Source organism: Seriola dumerili, unplaced genomic scaffold (genome assembly GCF_002260705.1).
Source record: "Seriola dumerili isolate Sdu_G_001 unplaced genomic scaffold, Sdu_1.0 BDQW01000091.1, whole genome shotgun sequence".
Lineage (NCBI taxonomy): Eukaryota > Metazoa > Chordata > Actinopteri > Carangiformes > Carangidae > Seriola > Seriola dumerili.
In genome coordinates, this window is record NW_019174346.1 from 4,190,740 (window position 1) to 4,205,533 (window position 14,794).

Consider the following 14,794-nt stretch of genomic DNA (forward strand, 5'->3'; position numbering starts at 1 on the left):
AACCCCAGAAACACCTTGAGACAGCACCAGTACAATGACTGTACGCTGCTGTCGTGAGCCGAGACGGCTGACTTCTCATATCACCGGCTGACTGGGCTAATGTCATCATGTAAGAGTACTCAGAGGAAAAGGATCCCAAACAGAGCTGCAAAGCTCCATCTGGGGACATTTGAATTGAGATGTAATGAAAGCAGAGCAAAAAGGTGCTATCTGTTAACATTACAAAGTATGTTGAGCACATTCCTTAGTGTACTGTGCAGTGTTGAGCTGGTGCAGCCAGGCGGCTTGGGGCCGGCTTGCCTAATCCTACACAGGTCCTCTGTGGTTTCTCCCATGTCTTGACAGTGATGCCCTATTTTCTCTATGTCTTCCCCTGTGAGAACAGATTGCTCTTCCTCACCTCTCAACACTGCCAGGGGGGCAAGAGAGCAGCAGTTTGCTCAGGGCTTTATGGCTCATACAGTGCTGACCTGAAGGATGACATGTCGCACTGCTGGAATACATAACCCAGAGGGCTCCTCCTCACACGCCAGGGACTTCGTTTGCTTCAACTCAGGCCTGTACTATGAAGCAGGATTTGGGGTTAGCGAGCTAATTAATAGGTTTAACTCTGGGTCTTCAGGGTTATGGCAGTGGTTCACTTCTTACCTGGTCAAATCACCATGGTAACGTACACTGAACTCCTAACCTGCTCTGGAGCAGGTTAACTTCAGAGGATCAGAACAAAACCTGTCAACACACCAACTACTGACCAATCAGATCACTAGAAAACCAGACTCATCGTTCACAATAAAGTGACAAATAGGAGAGGAATAGATATTTTTATAGATCAGCTGAATCGTTTTACTGGATTTACAACAGAGCTTCTGACAAACAGAGGAGAACTTATCACACTAAATAAATACACAATTACTATTATAGCTTCATTTTAACTGAACAAAGATCCTGAATAGGATTGACGCAATCTAACATGTGACTGCCTGCTACGACCTACATCTACTAACCAACCAACAGGAGTGCAGCATGAAATGAGTTAATGCATACTAAAAAATACTTATCTGAAGCTCTCTTTGCAAAATTTCCATCCCTTGTTGGCCTCTTTTCCCCATTTATAACCGGGTCCATATTCTCCTCCTGTTCCTCCTTGTCTTCTTTGGATTTTTTTCATACACATAAATACAATTATTACAATAAATAAATACAATCAATACAATTATTGCAAGTGCACGATTCTTACTTAGCTAAATTGTTTACCGCTATAGCAGTGCATGGATGATCGTACAATATCACTGTACAGTCTGCATACAAAGACCTGGATGTTGTACCCAAATTTATCAGATCCATGTTGCACAGTATGGCCGGCAATAAACTCACAAGATTGCTGAAATCCCACGGTCTGTAGGCACCTTAAAATGTTTGGCTACATTTGGCTACATACCTGCAACTCACTGTGTCTACACAGTAGGCGTAGCATGAGCAGCACAGCAGCTGCCACATTATTGAGTGTAGGTCACCTGTGTTTTGTAAGGGCCCAGAGCCCAATGCACAATCACTGTTATACAGATAGATGTATGAAAAAAGACTTTGAACATAAAAATACACTAGACAGCTGGATTAGCAGGAGACAGCTGGCTGCGTTAGACAGGCAACTGAAAAACAGGGCTGAAGGCCTTCAGTGTAGACACGCTGTCTATGTAACAGCTGACTGTGGATGTTTCTCACTGTTTCACTGCTCCTTGCAGAATTTAAAACTGATCTGCTGTCAAAAAAATTCAGAAAATGACCATGTCTTTTTTGTAGACACATTTTTGATGAACGATCATTTCCTGTGTCTGCTTCATAATAAATGCTGCCTAACTTTTCAGCAGTTTAATGTTTTTAATGTTAGCTAGCAGGAGAGGAGTGTTTGCATGCAGGGTTTGCATTATCAGTAACTTAATACAGCCTTGATTTAACTGTAGGGCAGCAAACAGTAAACATTGACTGATATCAGTGAGAGAAATAAGTAATGCTGGATTACATGCTGCATTGTATCCTGTGAATCCCATCAGTGTATCTGAATCCTGTGTGGGACCGGCAGAACCATCACTTCATAGAGAGATAATTACAGAACATCAAATACAGTGAGTGATTTACTACCAGGAATGATTTTCAAAGTGATCTTATGCCACTGGTGATTTACTTCCTCTGCAACACAAAATGTTGGCGTATTGCATGCAATACATCCCTTCTCTATGAAAAAACTTCTGAGGCTCTGTCCTGGAATTAAAAAAATATATTCTAGCATTTAAAAAATATGGTAATAACACCAGAGAGGGCATTTTTTCATTAGGTACAGGTTGAGTACTGCAGGCTGAAAAATGCACAAAAATACACCCTTGCCAGTAACTATATCTTTGGAAGCCTTTCAACAGGCAACATGAGCTCCATACCCTTTTATAACAGAATAGTGTTTCTCTTCCTGCAGCCCTCAGTGGACTGAGGCTGACAGTTGGAACGCCTGCAGAATAATTTAACAGGACTGTGGGGAGAGCCAGAGAAAAGACAAAGCCCTCCAATATGATCTCTGAGGACCCTGCAGCAATCCACTGTTCTCCTCCCGCCATCGCCATTACTGACACTATTGATTATGGCCCTGGAGTGATGATAGCATTCGGCTCTCCCCCTCAAGCGGAAGCCACAATCATGCCGCCATGTTGCCCAAATGATAGACTGTCTCGGAAATGAAAGAGGAGGTGAGGGCTAGAGAAAGAGAGATAAGGGTGATTGAGAGAGATAGGAGAAGGAGGCGGTGGGAATGGAGGCTGGTGATGGGGGTGGGGGCATTAATATGGCTCGGTTAGTTTTTTTCGCAGCTGAGGAATGTAATGTGCCTGTTGGCCGTATTAAAACACGGGGCCACAGTGTCAGAGTTGTGTCGGAGGCAGCAGGGCCTCAGTGGAAACATGAAAATGGTGTAATTGCCTCTTTGCCTGTTTGAATTGCTAACAAGGGAGCCTGACATTTTCAAATGGTCCTGATTGCAGAGAGCTCAGGACACCCAGGCAGCCAAGGCTCTAGTGTTATCGGTTGCTTTTAAATGAGACAAGGGGCAGTCTGCTTGTGCATATGGAGAGGGTAAAGAAAATCAACTGGAATATCATCTGGAATGTCTCCATAAACAGGAGTGGGAAGTTTTCATCTCTGGTAGGGCACACACACACACACACACACACACACACACACACACACACACACACACACACACACTGCACGTCACACGCCAGGTGGCTTCTTGATTTAATTAGCACACTGGAGCTCCAATTAGCTGCAATGGTAAATCAGATGGTGCTTTTCATCATTGCACTGAGCTGATAGGCCCAGTAGGACTGTATTCTCTGCCTCCTCCAGGGAAGACAGTGGATCACAGTGTGCCTTGAGTGGAGGATTGGAGAGATTATAAGTAGACTTTACTACTTCAAGCCACTTCCTTCTGTATCTTGGTGTTTGTCTCTCTGCTGACTGGATCCGAGTCAGGAGTTTGTTACAAAGCTGGTTGGTGTTTCTGAGAATTTTTCTATGACACTATTTGAACCTTGTTGCATGTTTACTGAAATCACACAATTTTTTTTCTCCGCTGAGTACCATGCCCTCAGACGCGGAGGTGCTGAACTTCATCACAACCACTTCCCGCTCATTTGCAAACTGTCCCAACAAAGATAAGAGATAATCCTGTGTCCACCAAACTGGACCCTCTCCATTCCTCAGCTGCTTCTTAAGATGCTGGAAGACCCTTAAAAGCTTCCCATATCATCATTTTAAACTTTACTGCATCAGTAATGGGTTATTCCTTCAACTAAGGTCTGAAGGATTCACTGAGGGATCAGAGCGTCTGTGAGAGAGCCCTAATGCACACTGACTGCTAAACCCTAGTGAACTTATGGAAAACACATCTGAAATGACATTGTCTGAGAAGACAGAATCCAGGATTAGACCTCAGGACATCGCTCAAGAGCATATTGCAGATATTTGCTGTAGTTTTTCTCCGTTGGTCTGGATTTAAACCACAAGTCATTTGAATGCAGCTGCAAGAAAGACGGGACAATCTGAGACTGGAGTCCTCACTGCATGAGACTGGACTGTGAGTCCAGACGAGCTTTGTGTGACAGCTCAGTGTGTGGTCGAGTAGCTTTGGAGACATGCTGACTGTATGCCCCCCGTCCCCAGTGTAGACCAGCCAAAATGTCCTCACTCCCAAGGTCTAAAACACAAACTGGTCCCAAAGATACAAGTACACACACACACACACACACACACACACACACACACACACACACACACACACACACAGGGGAACTTCCTTTCAGTTAAATCAGTGATAGCAAGGTTTCCACACCTGATTGAGCTGCCAGCACCCTGAGCGCTTGTGTATGTGTATGTGTCACTAATTGAATTTGGAGACCTTGGCGCAATGAGACCGTGTTCACGGTCTCTGTGACCCAGCTCTGCGTTTATCGTTATGAATCAGGCCAGCGTGTAATTGCTGTTTTGACACAGATGTTTTGGCTTCGGCTTTGTCTGATTCCCTTCATCCGCACTCATTTTGGTTCATATTTTCATACCTCAACACCTGCAGTTATGATGAGGAATAACGACATGTGTGGAGAAACACACTAATATGACTAATGTGACCTTAACAAATGTCTTTTTGCAAAGTGGTCCTCCCTGAAATGCTGTGGCAGCAGCGCATTGAACAGATTATATTATTATGTCGCTGTACAGCAATGATGTGTTAGTCAGGCAAGAGGTTGCATTGACATTTAAATGTCCGTATCTAAATTGTGCTTTAGAGGAACTGCATGTTCATAAACCACCTACAGTATGCTGCATTAATACAATTGGAGGTTCATGAAAATCAACAGGGCTCATCCTCTCGGGACCAGGAATATCCACAGCATATTTCATTGAAATCTGGCTGTTAGTTTTCAGTTTCAATCTATTTTTGGTACCAGTTTTCATGGCAGTGTGGCCAGGAGCCAGCAGTGGATGTAGCTTCACCACATGATGTCAGTTGTTACCAAAACAAATCAACTATTCCCAAGAATATTCCTGCATGTTATTTTGTGGAGTGACCGGCCCTAAAAAAATTCTGAGTCAAGCGCACTGGAGAAAAGTGGAAACGTGTTTTATTTGCTCTCAAAAGAGAACCAATTTGAATCTCAATGACATGTTACAATTAAATTTTTGCATATAAAGTGCACATATGAACAAGTGTGTGTACTATCCACCTTCTCATCCACAGCTGCAGAGCCAGTTAGGCCCATCAAAGGACCAGATGAAAGGCTGACCCAGAAAGCTTGATTCAGCTCTCATATCCAAACACCAACATATGCTCCTGTGGCTCCTGGCTGCAGCCACAGAGAAGGCCAAGCAGATGGAGGATGGCCTGAAAAGGTAGGCTCACCAGTGGTGTGTGTGTGTGTGTGTGTGTGTGTGTGTATCCGTATGCGTGGGATGGTGGGCGGGAAACGACAGTCAGGGCTTGATCCTGAGAACTTCAGTGTGACTTAAACCTCTCTCTCTGTTTTATATGTGCATTTTCATTCACACCTGTCACACTGAGCTGGCTCAACTGCTGTGGGTTTCCAGATGTCGTGCTTTGCATGTGTGCGACTCTCTAATGAGGACCGCTACTGTTTTCCACTACATGTCAGTTATAGAGTGAAGTGAGGAAATGTGGTTGTTATGTTCTGCTACCAATCACAAATACATTAAAAACCTGACCAAAAGCACAAGATGTATGAATAAGTGAACCATGCATACATGTATATACTGTATATATATTTCTACATTACTGATGAGCAAGTCCTCCAATATAAAGCCATTCTTTTTTCTTTGGTCTAGAGAGTATGGTAGTGATAGGTCAGAACACCATTTTACATCAGGAGCAGACTGCAACAATAATTCAGGCTGGGAATTTGACTTCATCCCAGGCCACCCTGTTCATGCAAACCACCAGACCGCTAATTTTATAGGCTAACCCTATTTGTTGTTTTAACAGGCTACCAGGATAGTTAGAAATTTGGCCACTATGTTCATCTGGGAGGAAAGTCATGGGACTGACCAACAAATATGATAAATATATGTTCAATTATAAATATAATTTTTTAACCATTTTAGCACTTGCATGTTGTCAAAGGAGAAAGTGGAGGTGTTCTATGACATCATAGCAGAACCCCAGTGTAGGTTATAATTATACTATGTATTGTATTATAACAGAACTTAACAGAACATTAGGTGAAGGGCAGTAGTTTCCGGTTAATAGGCCTGGCAGTAGCAGCGCTGGCAGTGTGGACACACATGCGTTTGAGCCGCAGCTTCAGTGAGGTAGCAATCATGCACAGATGAGGTAAGCTGTGCTGAGGTCAGGTCATTTCTGCTCGCTGTATTATTGCTGGTGAAGTTGATTGTTCACGGCGCAACCCAACGGGCTGTTTGCCACCGTTTCACGTGTATAATGGGTTTCCATAGGCAAGCTCAATCAACTTTTGGCACTTTTCACCATGTGTATTATGAGCAGTGCCCTCAAAAATCATTATATGGCCGTAACAAAAAAGGTCCATGATTTCTCCGTGATCTTGTTTTCTGATCTGCTACATTTATGGTTAACTTTGTTTAAATTTAGCCAACCCAGTTTGTTTGTCTGTGAGGACGACACATATGAATCCCAGCTGGTTTGTTTTGAACTGCAGTTCTTTGGCGAGATGACCAATTAAGTGTAATTGTTAAAAATTTGAGACAGCAAGACTTCATGCTATTTGTAGTTTTACCTCTGCAACAGTTTGGAAACATACTGAAGGTCTTTATAGGCATCTCAACAAACAACCAATCCTGGTGAGGATAATGTCAGATTCATGCAGGCCTGAGGTTTAAGTGGAAAGAGGTTGCCAGACTTTTTATGAAACTTTTCCAAAACCTGCATGAATCTAAAATTTTAATGACAGAATGAGAGTCAGTCAGGTTGTAAAAAGTGATGTGATTTCTTGGATAATACACATTAATATGAATGATGGTTGGTCAGTGCCATTAAATGTCCATCTGACAGGAGATGGTGGGAGGAAATGGAAGATGTAAGGAGATTGGATGGAGTGAAAAATGGGCCGTTATGAGCAATACTGTTATCATGTAAAGTAGCAGACTGACAAAGATGGATTTCCCATAGTTCCCTGCTGTCCAATATATCACCAGGGGCTGGCTTTGTCCTTCACTGTAAACTCTAATGAGTACAGTCCACCCCAAAGAGTTGCTAGAGAACAGTTCAAGAATGTCACTCAGCTCACATTGTAGGCCATGAAAAATATCCATTCAAATAGTTGAACTACTTTTCTTGATTTAGTGATGTTTTGTATGTTTTTCTAGGTTTAGCTTTTTTCTCATTTGAAAAAGCAGTTTTTCTTGATTCACCTAATCTCTGCTAAATCTTTCCCTGCACGACGATCTGTTTTCCATTTGATTTATGCTTCCCAAAAATCCATATTTAGACAGATTTGTTCCCTTAAAAGCTTTTTCTTACAAACAAACAATATTTTTTATAAAACATTGTTTTTCTTTTTTTGTGGTGTGAACCACAGTGTGCTTTTGTTCTGTTTATTACCTACTTGTTGGCTTTCTCAACTTCTTGGAATCCACTTTTGCAGAGTTAAGCATAATTTCCTGTGGTTAGTTTTTTTCCCTTTTCTGTTCAACTCTGTGATTTTGTTGCAAGACATAATGGTTTCATGAGCAAGTTTCTTTTCTGCTCAAATTTGAGTTTTTATCAAAGAAGGCATTTAAGGTCATTCATCTAGTCATAAGTCCAATTCATCTTGATTTAATAAGGGACTGGAACTATTTTCTGTGAGAGTGACAGCCACCCTGCGAGTTTTCCTTAAATCTTAACATACCCAGTAACATCTTAACTAATGTAATCCCATTAAAACCAGACGCAGCAGCTCCTGGCTTCCATCCATCTGAATCTGACTGTGCTCCAGGCATATAAAGATTAAGGATGCTAGATTACAACAGTTGAACACACTGAGGCAAAGAATTTTCAGACAAGCAGACAAGGCTGGGATAATCACATCTGTGGCTACTCCCATTTACATAGCTATCCATCTTTGATAGCAGAACTGCAGCTTTGTTTTGACCGAAGGAGTGGAAAAGCTTCTCTATCAAACACAACTGTTGCTCTCTAAACACAACCAATTAGGATGACGGATGACTTGCACCTCGGCAAGCATCCCACGAGAGACATGAACATACAACTTGAATAACAACACAAACAAAGAAAAACAAAGAACAACATCAGAAAGCAAAGTGGAATATTTTTCATCCTGGGAATTTTGGCGCTTTGATTCCCTCCCCTTGGTCGATTGTTCTTCATCACGGCTGACACTCTGTTCTATTTGAGGAGATTTGTAGCGCAGGTTTTGATGCATAATGGATGGGGGCTGACTGGGAGCAGTGCCTTGTGGGAAGATGGAGGAGACCTGAGGAGGGTGTGCCACTATTGCTGATTGCTTCTTATTGAGCCAAGGCGCCCTTGGGATTGTCGTTATGAAGCGCTCAGCATGCAGAAGCACTGTACTGTGTCATACCTCATGCAATGACCTACATGCATTACATATAGTATATCAACACTTACTGTGTCCACAAAAGAGCCCCTTCCCTTGATTTACAGTTCACTAACATACCATTATTGCTTTTAGTACCACACTCTGCGTGTGACAGTGAAAGTCTCCTTGAAGAAATAAATCAAGTTGTAAACAATGTTAAGACGAGCTCCAGGAAACCAACCCTAGTCTTGCTAAGAGCGCTCTTCCAATATGTTAAGAAAACTCATTACTGAGAATTACTGTTGAGGAACCCTGTTTAATGAGCACTCTGTACCCTGAGGACAGAACGACAGAGAAATCCTTATTGTTTTAGTGTCTCTATATTTATAAATTAATATTTCAAGGGTCACATGTTGCCTCGAGGTTGTGCAGGATTAACAACTTCGCTGGCTTTGCAATTAGTCATCAACATTAATTTTATTGCAAATTGATGTGTGATATGGTGATGTGTACATCCAGCCAGGATGCATGTTAAAATGTTACACTAGATTAAGGTTTTAACCCCAAGCGTTACTTTGCTTTCCCTCCTGCGGTTTTCTTTCTCATTTCTTTATTTTGCTCCTGTCCACCTCCATTTTCCTGCAGTAGCAGTATCTTTGTCAGAGCTGCTGTCGCCTACACAAATACATTTGAGCCCTGGCGCTGCTAAAAAAAAAAAGGGAGTTATGTTCAGTGATGACAAGAATTGATTTCCAATTTCCTCCACAATGACTGCGTCATTTCCAGCGACTCAGGCAATCTGGCCTACATTACTGAGGCTGCAGGGAGCTGTAGATCAGGGTGACAGCTGTCTTCACCTGAGGCCCCACTCTCTGAGATCAGAGAGTGAGAGGGAGGCAGGGAGAGAGGGGGAGAGGAATTTACTCAGTCTTTTCACTCAGGCTGTCTGTATCAGAAATTGGTCATATCCTTAAGAGAATTCAAGATCTGCACATTTTTCATCAACAGAAACAAATGTGCTTTTGTGTTTGTATGAGGGTAGATAAGTACAGTATATAAGTCTGTCTGTGTCTGAGTCATGATGTTTGGATTTAGGTTTTCCAAGATGCTTTTGTTTGTCCTTTTTAAACACATTGCTTGCTATGGTGCTGATGGTTTGATTTTAAAATTTGACATTCATTTGTATGTCTGACAACACCAGCCAGTGGTTGAGGGGAAAGGAGCTGGAAAACTAGTCTGTCAGGGTGTACTGATGGAATAAACACCCCCAGACACGTAAAAGCATTAGGTGCAGCTGCTAACATTGTTCGGGCAAAACTTATTGTGATAATTTATCCGGTATGGATTTGATAATGTTTCAACTACCCTCATCCTCCATCCCAGAGAAGGGAATTTTTCACTTTTATGGACCATAAAGGTACACTGTGTGCAGTATCCAGCTGACATCTACATCATGTTTAAGAATAATGGAAAACAATTTTATTTCACATTGGATTAAATGCATTGCTGAATTCTACATTGTATTACTTGCGATCCAAAGGTTAGGGTTATGAGAACAGCATCAAAAAGGATTTAGATTATTCTACACATTACAACTACACAAGGCTATATTACATACTTACATATAAAGACATCAAAGTCTTAAATCATAGGTCACCTTATTAGTAAATCTCGATACATGAGGTTAAAAACTGCTTATATGTGTTTTTGAAACTTTCACTCTCCCTGTACCTCAGGGCCTCTTTCACTTTGTGATAGACAGTGATGAACTTGATGACCATTTCATTCTCCTCTACTGAGCGATTGCTCTCATCTAACTGCTGAGAAAAAGTGGGGAGGGGCTCAGTGTTTTCGACTGATGCGCTGTAGGTTTTGTGTTTCTTACTGTCATTGTGCAGCTTAAAAGTTTCAAGCTGAAACTGTCTTGGCCTGCTAACAAGTTTACTGTTGCCTGCATTGGACGGTCTACGTTGCCCACAGTACACACACAGCATAGCATTCCTCCTGTACCACAACTATGGGTACTACGTTAGTCACTGTAGTTGAAAGAAGTACTTTTTCTTCTTTAGCAGCTCAGTCGGTCTCAATCTGTCACCTTATCAGTGTATCTTAGACTCTGGATATGTGACAGTTTTGGTTGCAGTCTGGAGCCCTGTAGCTGTAGCAGTAAGCTCATATCTAAAGTTTAGCTCTCTTCACCACTTCACAGGTTAGAAACAACTAAAATCTGGGTTTTTAGCACCTAGATTCAGGACTGACAGTTGACTTGCCCTTGTTAAAAAACCATTGTTGCAATGCTTTTCACCGTGCTTCTCACCTGTTTATACAATTTAAATATAAAAAGGTTGAAATACTGATGGATGTCGTTTTTCGGTCATACTGTGTGTTATGGGTCCTTCAAAAGGGAACGGTTGTTTTTAGAGGTTGTGATTGGCAATGTGTTAATTCAGTGTGTTTCTGAGAGTGCTTCATGATGAGCAGCAAAGTGATGGGCAGGTCCAATGGCTGAAGTGTGTGTGTGTGTGTGTGTGTGTGTGTGTGTGTGTGTGTGTGTGTGTGTGTGTGTGTGTGTGTGTGTGTGTGTGTGTGTGTGTGTGTGTGTGTAAATATATATATATATATTTGGAGATCGTGGTGATGGAGAGGTTGAGCGATCAACCTCTCATCAGCAATCAGCCTCCAGCTGTCAGCTCTCCACCAGCCTCCTCCGCTTCTGCTTGCAAATCTGCAAATGTCAAACTGTTACGACAAGAGGGTCTGTCAGTACACAGAAAACACAAAAACATCTGCTGTAGGGTTTTCTTTTTGTGATTTTGTATCAGTGACACATGAGGAAAAAATCTGTCCTTGTCTACAGCTACCCAAAGGTTAGAGTTTTGTGCACATAAATAATTTCCTAAAAGCGTAAAATCCTACAAGAAAAACAGCAAGCAGACACAGATCACGAAAAATCGAGGTTCACGGAGGCCGGGCCGACTGTTGGCCCATTAGAGAACCATCATCATTCAATTTACACCACACGATACGTGTTAAATTGGGTCTCTATAAGGTGACAGAAGCTCCTATTAGGGGTGGTGCGCGGATGGAGCTTTATCATAGTGCTGGTGCAGAGGGATAAGTGGGAGGCCATTTGTCAGCTGTAATGCATTGCTCACAGCAGTTTTAATCAAAGAGCACTTTGTCCTTTTGACAAATGGTCTAGTGGAGGGGTGCTCCACATTGAAAGGCTTTGTGGCCAATGTTAGGTGGTGGGATGGAATTAGGCTTCAGTTACATTATATACCCTATATACCTGTGAGGGGTGTTTTTATTAATCTTAATTTTGAGGGCACGAGAAAGTGCTGCAGTGTATCAAGCTGCTGCTTAACAAAGAAACACCAACTTTAGGAATTTTGGTTACAAAACAGTCACAACATATGACCATACATTGTGTTATGGTTCAGAGAAGATTTTCTGGGCCTACAGTAATGAAACATGTTAAAATCTTTATTTCAAGCATATACATGAAGATGTTGTGAAGTTGTAGCTGCAGTATCTATATGCCGTTTTCTCCTAAAAGAGTCATTGCAGCAGAGCAGTATTTTTAGTTTTGGTACATTTAAACACTTCACACTGAATTATAATGAGATGAAGAAGATTTAGTTTGCCTCCTGACAGATCACAAAGTGATATAATTAAACTAATCCCAAGATAGCTGTAGCCGTTAATAGGAAAAATCATTACCTCTTATTCTACTGGTTTACAATTTAGTGGAGATTATAGAGATGCTTTACATACTGAAGATATTTTTTCAGTCTTTAAGGAAGGTAATACAGTGGCTTTAGCTTCAACAGCATGACACATAGACCTGAATATGGAGTTCAAAGGTGAAGAGTGAAGAGCAGAGAAAAGAAACATTATGATCCAAGAAAGGAGATGAAGTCCCCTTTTTTTAAGTTGGTTTATCAAACCATTTCTTTCATTCTCCTGTTCCTGTAAAGACACAAGGTTTTCCATTAAGTCCCCACCTGTTCATGTAATATTCGAAATAGTTGAAAATCTCTCACACTGTTGACTAATGGGTTGGCTAATCCGAAGCATGTGGTGAATCAATGTAGAAGCAAGTGTCTGGATGAATGAGAAGCGCTGCTCAAAGTGTCTGCGTGCTTTCTGGTGGCCCAGCCTGTGATTAAACTAAGGGAGCCGACGGGGGAAAAAATCAATAGTTGAATTCATCTCCCAGATCACAGGAATGTATTAGCGTTGTTAAACACATTCCACTTAAGGCAGCAAATGAGCACTTTTCAGACACATAAAATGACTCATCGTTTAAACCATCTTTTAGCAGTGTGTCTCCACTAGCCATTAAATGCTGCCAGACCGTCATTAAGCTACGTCTCATTTCTTGTCAAATGTTCCTGTCGATGGCACTGATTCATAGCCGCAGATGTCTCGTAGGCTCTCAGCTGATGGTAAAGCACCAAAGGGTCACATCAATTTAAAGTTAGGCCATGTTGACCTTCACTTCCCCAACCCCCGTTCACAGACTGACGGCTGCCCATACAAACCTGTAATTATAGTCTGGAGCACATTAGAATTAGGAATAAATGGACAGAAAGCTTCAGGAGCTGCTGACTCTGACTCTGACTGAAGTCCTACAGAAAGATTTAGGGAGTGATCTCATGAGATCTTAAACAGTAAGAGAGTTGTTCATTGTTACTACTATGCTGAGGGAGCCACTCTCTCCAGTCTCATTTACCTGCATCTCTGCAGAGTGAAATCTGTCCATGGCCACAGGGGGGTGATGTTTGCCTGTGAATCATCTCTGTGATTACACATGATAACAGTCTGCTCAGGTACATTGTGAACTTTATAGAAAGGCTTTCCAAGTTAACAAGAAAAGATGCTTTCAACATGCCCATAAAGCTGTTAGAGGAGCTCGGGGCATAAGTTTGTTGTTGCCTCGAGTGACTCCTCACACCTCCTGCCTTCTGTACATTGTACATGCAGCTCCCATTATGTAACATCGCTTGTTTAGAGACAGAATCAAGTCTGTACTTTAATGTTGGTATGATTCTACCTGGCCTCAGACTTCCAATGTCAGTTTGTGGCAATTTGATTAAACAGAAAACCACCTATATTCACTATAGAGCTATTTATTGCAATTCATATTGTCTTTATGCAGACAGTAAAATATTATAATTGTTAGCTCCAGGTAAAGGATACACTGCTGTGTTCCTGTGTGTGTTTAATTAAACAGTGATAAAAAAATGATAAATGACCAGCATCTGTAGCGAGAGGAAGCCTGATGAAACCAGAAAATATGAAGTCCTCGACCAGTTCGAGGTATGAAGGGAAAGTACTTTCACAATTTTATACAAAGTCTTTCCACCTACAAATGGCAGAAGTTATTACGAGCCCTGTGTGATCCTCCAGGAACCCCACAGTCTGTAGGTGGTGAAGTCAGCACTGATAAAAACGACTGTCACGCTCATGTATGATTTCATGGTTCAGCCTGACCATAAATCTGCTGGAGCCTCCTAATGATGTATTTTTCACTTTTCTGCCTCAGCTGCTGTTTGACACTGAACAATAATGTATGACATTAGAGCAGGTAGCACAACGTGAAGAACAGTTGCACGAAGGGATCGAGTAGCATTCGTCTAGCACAACATTAATGTGTATCACTGTGTGATAAGTATTAGCCTATGTAGTATTTTAATGGCTCCTGCTGCACGGCGAGTCGTCGGACAACAGGAGTTTTCCATTGAGTTTTTTCAGGACTTTTTCAGGTGATTGGCCAAATTTGTTACTTGTGCTTGCAAAAATAATGCAGGTTCTTTTTGATTGTCTTTGAATCTGGTTCTACACAACAGACTGGACATGTATTTATGGTACAAGTAGAGAGTTTTTTGTCAGAACTGGGGGTGGATAAATGTGTTTGTTCTTTCTCACCACCACTGGGTTTCCACGCCTGACACCTTTTTGTTATTTCCAAAAAGCTTTTTCTTTCATTGTAGTTTTCTGCTGTGTCTCTGACACACATTGATGTCCTGCTCCCTACTGCTCGTCACATGGGGTAAAGTGCACTTGACATTTGTTGATGCAGCTTAGGGAGAAATTAGCAGTATTTGTTTTGATGCAGTGGCTTTTGCTGCTCAAACAAACACAGCACAAGCGTCACATAAAACTGAAATTGTGATTGTTGAAAAATTCATGCAGCCATAGTGAGCACAACAACA